The following is an 8,367-nucleotide window of genomic DNA, read 5'->3' as shown; positions in this document are numbered from 1 at the left end:
ATGAGAAGACAAAGAAAAATGCCCCAAATAAAAAAACATCCCCAGAAAAATAACTAAAAGAAATGTAGGTAAGCAATATACCAGATACAGAGTTCAAAAAAAGAAGAAGAAAAAGAAGTAACAAGGATAATAAAAAAAAACATGGGAGAATGGATGAATTCAGTTAGTATTTAAGCAAAGGGACAATAAGCATAAAAAAGGACATAGTACCCATAAAAAAGAACCACTCAGAAACGAAGAATACAATATCTGAAATAAAGTGTGAACGAAAGGAGCCACATGCTAACCTGACAAGCTCAGGGGAGGCCTGCGTGGCAGTCTTGCAAACTCAGAGACCTGAAATAACCACAAAGGATGGTTTGAAAATTAAATATTTAACTACAAACAGGTTATAGTGGGTAGTCATGTCCTGGTCCGATATCTTCCCTGACAAAGATCAACTTAGATCTTCTTTCCTGAGCCCATTTGCCTTTTTGCCTCTAAGATAACATATCTGTGAGATGTCTGGGTAACTTGTAACTTCCTTCTTTTGCTGGAGCCCCTGGGGCACAACCAAATGTGGTGGGCGCCAGGATAGATACTTCAAATTCCTTCATTATCATGTTAATTGTTCCTGTACCCACCTAAGTATGTGTCCATCATTTTGCTTTTTATCCAATCCCAGGGGTTTCCCACCGTTTGACTTTATCCCACCTCCTTAATCCATCACCAATGAGTTTCATGTAGCCGACCTATGTCCCTCCTTTGATGGCAATGTATAAATACAGATGTAACCCACCATTTCTTCGGAGCATTATCTCAATTCATTGAGGTTCTGCTTCCCGGCATATGTCGACATTTTGGCTCAAATAAACTCACTAAAATTCTTTACAGGTTTCAATGGTTTTTTTCGTTAACAAAAGAATACACTAAAAAAATCAACAGTGGGTTAGATAAAGCAGAAGATTGAATCAGTGATGTGGAAGACAAAGTAGCAAAAAATACTCGATGATGTTGTAGAAGACCGGAGAAATCCAAGCGACACTTAGAGAAATGGAGTCACACAGCTTTATTACGCTGGTGGTCTCAGAGGAGTTGCCTCCAAAATCTGAGCAAACCAATATGGTGGAAGCCCTTCTTTTATCCCCTTTTGGTTTCTTTGTCCCCCAAATATGGATGGGGACTTCTGGACCTTTTGTGGGCTTTGTAAAAAGCCCCATGGGTTGGGATGGGGGCCTTGAGACCATATCTAAGGGCCTGGCCTGGCGCCAGTGCTGATAACCCCCTCCTGGGGTCCATGGTTTATGGCCTCTGTAAAATGTGAGCATTTAGGTAACAGGTCTTGCAAGACCAGATTGTGGAGGAAAGGGGCAGTGACTTAATTATAGGTTATCAAGAATGTACATTAGGTTACTGCACAGATTCAGATTGCTAGCCCCACAAACAACAAGGTTACATTAGAATTACTAGCCTTTTAGCCTTCTCAATAAGAACAGCCAAAAATTTTTTTTTTCTAAATGAAATTAGCCTTGGGGGAGGGGGAGGGCGGGTGGAATACAATAGTCACACGCTCTCCACTCCCTGCCACCCCACCCTGAGGAGTGAACTCATGCCCTGTGGAGGAGTCAGTCCCTGAGTCCCTGGTGTAAAGGTCTGGGCAGACTCGGGGGAGGGGGACATTCAGAGACTGAGTTGTGTGGTTCAGGACTATTTCCCCTGACTATTCCTATGATTTTTAATAGTTTAAGAGCATTTGGGATAACATGAAGCATAACAACCTTTTCTTCATAGGGGCACCTGAAGGAGAAGAGAGTGAGCAAGGAATTGAGAACCTGTGCTTTCAATGTCATATCTAAAAATCCATTGCCAAATTCCCAGAAGTGGAATTGCTGAGTCAAGAGTCAGTTTTATTTTTAATTTTTTTAGGAAACTCCATACTGATTTCCACAGTGGCTGCACCAGTCTTCATTCCCACCAGCAGTGTACTCGGGTTCTCTTTTCTCCACATCCTCACCAGCACTTGTTGTTTGTTGATTTATTAATGGCAGCCATTTTGGCAGGTGTGAGGTTTTAATTTGCATCTCCCTGATGATTAGTGACCTTGAGCATATTTTCATGTCTATTGGCCATCTGTATGTCCTCTTTGGAGAAGCGTCTGCTCAGGTCCTTCACCCATTTTGTCTTCCTGGTGTTGAGTTGTATAAGTTTCTATATATTTGGAAATTAACCCTTTATGAGATGTTCTCCCATGCAGTGGGTTCCATTTTTCATTTTGTTGATGGTTTCTTTTGCTGTGCAGAAGCTTGTTAGCTTGACGGAGTCCCACTTGTTTATCTTTTTCTTTGTTTCCCTTGCCCTTAGGAGATTATCGGCAAAAATATTGCTACAAGAGATATCTGAGATTTGTGGATATTGTACAAACCTTGCATCCCCAGAATAAATCCCACTTGATTATGGTGTATGATTTTTTTAATGCATTGCCAGTATCTGATTTGCTAATATTTTGTTGAGAATTTTAGCATTTATATTCATCAGGGATACTGGTCTATAATTTTCTTTCTTTGCTGTGTCTTTATCTGGTTTTGGTATTAGAATAATGTTGGCCTCATAAAAAGAGCTTGGAAGTCTTCCCTCCTCTTGAATTTTTTTGGAATAGTTTGAGGATGATAGGTGTTAGTCCTTCTTTGAATGTTTGGAAAAATTAGCCTGTGAGGCCACCTGGTCCAGAACTTTTGTTAGTAGGAATTTTTTTAATTACTGCTTCTATATCAGTAGTTGTTATTGGTCTATTCAGGTGTTCTGCTTCTTCCCAATTCAGTTTTGGAAGACTGTGTTTCTAGGAATTTGTCCATTTTGCTCAGGTTGTCTATGTTGTTGTTGTTGTTAATCCTCACCCAAAGGATATTTTTCCATTGATTTTCAGAGAGAGCGGAGGGAGGGGGCAAGACAGGGAAAGAGAAAGAGAGAAACATCAATGTGAGAGAGACATATCAATTGGTTGCCTCCTGCAGGTACCACAACCAGGGCCTGGGATCTAGCCTGCAACCAAGGTACATGCCGTTGGCCAGATGGAACCTGGGAACCTTCAGTCTGAGGGCTCATGCTCTACCACTGAACCAAACTGGCTAGGGCCCAGGTTGTCTATTTTGTTGGCATATTGTTGTTCATAATATTTTCTTACAATCGTTTGTATTTCTGGGATGTCTGTTGTTACTTCTCCTCTTTCACCTCTGATTACATTTATTGGGGTCCACTCTCATAGTTTCTTGATGTGTCAGGTTAAAGGTTCATCAGTCTTGTTAATCCTTTCAAAGAATCAGTTTTGGTTTCATTGATCGTTTGTATTTTTTGTTGTTTCTATGTCATTTATTTCTGCTCTGATCTTTATTATTTCCTTCCTTCTGCTTACTCTGGGCTTTTCCTGCTGTTCTTTTTCCAGTTCTTTTAGGTGTAGAGATTATTCTTGCTTCTTGAGGTAGGCCTGATAAGCTATGATCTTCCCTCTCAGGAATGCTTTCGTTGTGTCCCAGAGATTTGGGGTGGTTGTGTGTTCATTTTTGCTTGTTTCCTGGTAATTTTGGATTTCTTCCTTGATGTCATTGTTGTTTAATTCATTGTTTAATAACATGCTATTTAGCCTCCACATGTTTGAATTTATTATTATTATTATTATTATTATTATTATTATTATTATTTTGCCGTGGTTTATTTCTAGTTTCATGCTGTTCTGGTCAGAGAAGATGCTTGATATGATTTCAATCTTCTTAATTTATTGAGACTTCTTTTGTGTCTTAACATGTCTTTTTTTGAGAATGTTCCATGTGCACTTGAGAAGAATGTATATTCTGCTGCTTTGAAATGAAATGTTCTGTAGATATCAATTAAATCCATCTGGTCTAGTGTGTCATTTAAGTCATTGTTTCCTTGTGGATATTTTGTCTGGAAGATCTGTCCATTGTTGGCTGTGGGGTGTTAAAGTTCCCTACTATGACTGTATTGCTATTGATCTCTCCCTTAAAGTCCACCAAATTTTTTTCGTGTATCTAGGTGCTCCTACATTAGGTGCATATATGTTTAGCAGGGTTATATCCTCTTGCTGGATCGATCCCTTTATTATTATGTAGTGACCTTTTTTGTCTCTTGTTATGCCTTTGTTTTGAAGTCTATTTTATCAGATATGAGTATTGCTACCCCAGTATAGGAAAACCAAGTGCAGTTGCTATTTAGTTTTTGCAAAGGCCCTCCTAGCCCCCATCATCTGGTAGTATACTGCCACCCGATGTCCTTTCTACAGACTGACACCAAACATATTCCCAGAAATGTGAATTCAAAAATTATTGAAAAAAATGTGGTTGAAGTTGAGCCATTCCATTGTGATTGAAAAATATTAGAAACAAATCTATAAATATGCATATATGCTTATGTATATAAAAATACCTCTGGTGAATACAAACAAGCTGGTAATAGATACCTGGGAAGGGAAACTGGGAGGCTGAAAAGACTATCTAGATTTAGTAGTCCCCCACTTTCCAAATTCAATTATCCAGTTAATTAAGGTATGAAAATATTAATGGAAAATTCAAAAAAATAAACAATTCACAAATCCCTGCTCGTATGGCTCAATGGTTGAGAGTCAACCTATGAAACAGGATTCCCAGTCAGGGCACAAGCCTGTGTTGCGGGCTCCATCCCCAGTGGACTCTATCTCTCATCATTGATGTTTCTATTTACCTCTCCCTCCCCCTTCCTCTCTGAAATGAATAAAAATATATATTTTTAAAATGAAAAGGGAACCCACTGGATGGGAGAACATATTTGCCAATGATACACCTGATAAGGGGTTAATTTCAAGAATATATAAAGAACTCATATAACTCAACAAAAGGGAGACAAACAATCCAATTAAAAAATGGGCAAAGGACCTGAATAGACACTTCTCCAAAGAGGACATACAGATGGCCAAGAGACATATGAAAAAATGCTCAACATCACTAATCATCAGAGAGATGCAAATTAAAATGACAATGAGAGAGAAACCAAGATGGCGGCATAGGTAAACACCTGAACTGCTGCCTTGCACAACAACTTCAAAACTACAACTAAAAGACAAAAAGGACATCATCCAGAACCACAGGAAGGCTGGCTGAGTGGAAATTCTACAACTAGAAGGAAAGAGAAAAGCACACTGAGACTCAGAGGAGCTGCGGAAGTAAAGGCAGTGTGTGGCAAATGGGCCTTTAACCCTTTAACATCTGGTGTACTCTGGTTAGGGTCCCCACATACAGCCACTGTGGAAAACAGTATGCAGTTTCCTCAAAAATAAAATATGGAACTGCCATTTGATCCAGTGACCTAATGTCTGGAAATATATGCTAAGAGTCCTGAAATACCAATCAGAAAAAAATATATGCACCACTATGTTCACAGCAGCATTATTTACAAGAGCTAAGATCTGGAAACATCCCAAGTGCCCATCAGTAAATAAAGGATAAAAAAAAAATGTGGTACATTTACACAGTGGAATACCATGTGGCCATGAAAAAGAAGGAGGAACCAAGGACGGACCAGACCCTTACGTCAGCAGAGCGGCTTGCAGCCAGCAAAAATTAATAAAAACCTATCTCTCCCTGCTCTCTTCGCTGATGCCTTTCTCAGTCTCAACCCACCTACACCCAGGTGGTCAGAATAAAATCTTTTTGATACATTATGGCCTCATGTCATAGGTGCGTGACCCTAGCCCATTCCGAACTTTTCAGAAATAGGCTGAGGAAACAAGTTATAGAGGCAAAGGAAGGGCCCTTGAAGCTTGCGAGTAAGGAAGGCAATGGTAACATGCGGGAGGGGGGGGCGGAGGGGGGAAGGAGGAGGTAGGGGGGAAGGGAAAGGCTCGGGATTCTCCTGGGAGGGAAAGCGCATTGAGTCCTCTGTCCTAAGGGTTTTAAGGGTAGAAATCTTAGGGGAGGTCCCAGGAGAAGATCTCAATAGAATACTCAGCAGTTTTCCAGGTGTGTCCTTTCAGGGTCTAGGTTTCCACTTATTGATTGGTCTGTGCCAGGGCAGGGGGTCATTGTCTAATGCATTTGGTCCTGGGGTCAGCCTTAGGGTCACTTGTCTGGTTTTGTTGCTTTTCTGGGCCTGGAGCTGAAATACAACTGAAGTTTGGAACCTCTGATATTTACATTACTTCATGTAACAGAGAGATTTTTGTAGCTTTCCTCCTAGATAGGTGAGAGTTGATGACAAATCTGATCAGGTATCTGCACAAAATAGTGGGCTTCCTCCACTCTGTCCTTAGTCACGTTGGGTAAACTGGGGCAATTCTACCTCTCCTACAACTTTCTCACCCCCAAAAGCAGGCTAGTCACTCCTTCCTGCTGTCAGAGCACTTGCAGACATTTTCTGGAGCATTTCCAGGGTAGGTGCCAATTGGATTCCATCATCTTCTACTTGGAAGACTGACTTGCTGCTTCTAGCTGACTAATAAAACCTGGAGAAGCACCATAATTAATCCATCCGTTCCTTCAACAAATATTTACTGAGTATTGTCTTAGTTTGGGTTTTTCCAAAGACATTCTGAGACAAGAGCTTCAATGCCAGTAGTTTGTTTTGGAGAGGGGGCCCAGAAAGAAGGGAAAGCCTGCACAGGGGTTGGGCATGTTTGAGCTCCTTAGAACAACCAAGTCTCAGTCCTGCTCCTATGAAGTATGGAAGGCTGAGGCATTCATCCCCAATTAGTTAAGGGTTGAACTTCTAGGCTGTGCCTGCTCCCAGGGCTGCTCAAGAAAGTTCTAAGGTAAGCCCTAATCTGGAGAGCTAAGAGTTATGTGAGGTGGCAGCATCATGGGAATTCTTCACCACCCCTGGGGAGCTGTAGTCAGAAGTGGGCCAAGGGCATATGGGCACCTACCATGCACCGACCAAGTGCTAGGTACTAGGCATGCAACAATTGTCAGGACAAACCACTTCCTTGTTTTCATGGAGCTTATCTTTCAGTAGTGGAATAAAGCATATGAAAATACACAAATCAACAAATAAATAATGTAGCGAAAGGTGTGATAAGTGCATGAAGGAAATAACATAAAGGATGAAAATATATAGGACTGGGGAGGCCACTCTAGATAAAGTGTTTTGAAGAGGAGCTATTTGAGCTAAGTCTTAAAAAATGAGAAAGAGCACAGCTGGCATGGCTCAGTGGTTGAGCATCAACCTATGAACCAGGAGGTCACAGTTTGATCCCCAGTCAGGGCACATGCCTGGGTTACAGGCTCAATCCCCAGTGTGGGCATGCATGAGGCGGCCGATCAATGATTATCTGTCATCATTGATGTTTCTCTCTCTCCTTCTCCCTTCCTCTCTGAAATCAATAAAAATATATTTAACAAAAAAAAAATGAGAAAGAATCTATGTCTCAGTCCATTTGGCCTGCTATAATAAAAATACCATAGACTGGGTGGCTTATGAATAACAAATATTTGTTTCTTACAGTCTTGGAGGCTAGGAAGTTCAAGATCAAGGTGCCAGCAGATTCAGTGTCTGATAAGAACCATCTTCCTCAGAGCCATGTCATCTCACTGCACCCTCATATGGCAGAAAGGGCAGGAGATCACTCTGCATCCTCTTTGATAAGGACATTAACTCAATTCATCTTCCAGAGGCCTCACCCACCTTGCCTGGTAGGATTTCAACGTATGAATTTTGGGAGACACAAACATTCCGACCATAGCAATTCACTAAGGAAAGACCTGGGGGAAGAGCTTTCCAAACATAAATAGCACAAGCAAAAGCCTGTATCAACCAAAGTGAAAAATTCTAGAAACTCTAACAGTAAAATATGGTCAGAGATGTGTCCAGTAGACAGAAGCAGGGTCATCACAATTCCATTGAAAAGGCATTTCAAAATATTAGAATAAATATAAATTAAAACTGTATATGAGATAGAATTTTTGTAACAATTGGATTGGCAATAATCCAAAGGTTTGGAAAGAATCTACTAGCAAAAATGGAAGGAAACGCAAAACTCTGGGGGGTGAGGGCATGTATGGGTGTGGGGTGGGGGGGGGTAATGGTAAGATATGTACACATATAATACCTCAATAAAAAAAATGTTTAAAAAAAAAGAAAAATAAATAAAAAATAAAAAATAAAAAATGGAAGGAAACGCACACTCCTATATATATTACTGTGGGAGTTAAAACGACGAAGCTGGATTAGAAGCTGAATCCGACGGGAAGAGCCGCGCTAGGGCTTGGGGCGGTGTGGGGTGGGGGGAGGGGGGCGGGGAGCGCACCAAAGGGTCCGAGACCCCAGTTCTGTGGGGACACCAGCCAGGCTCAAGGCTGCAAGGAACCATCAGATCAACCCACGTGGGAAAGACCACTACGCCTGCGC

The sequence above is a fragment of the Eptesicus fuscus genome, chromosome 12, assembly GCF_027574615.1.
Source record: "Eptesicus fuscus isolate TK198812 chromosome 12, DD_ASM_mEF_20220401, whole genome shotgun sequence".
Classification (NCBI taxonomy): Eukaryota; Metazoa; Chordata; class Mammalia; order Chiroptera; family Vespertilionidae; genus Eptesicus; species Eptesicus fuscus.
Note: the sequence above shows the minus strand (reverse complement) of the source record.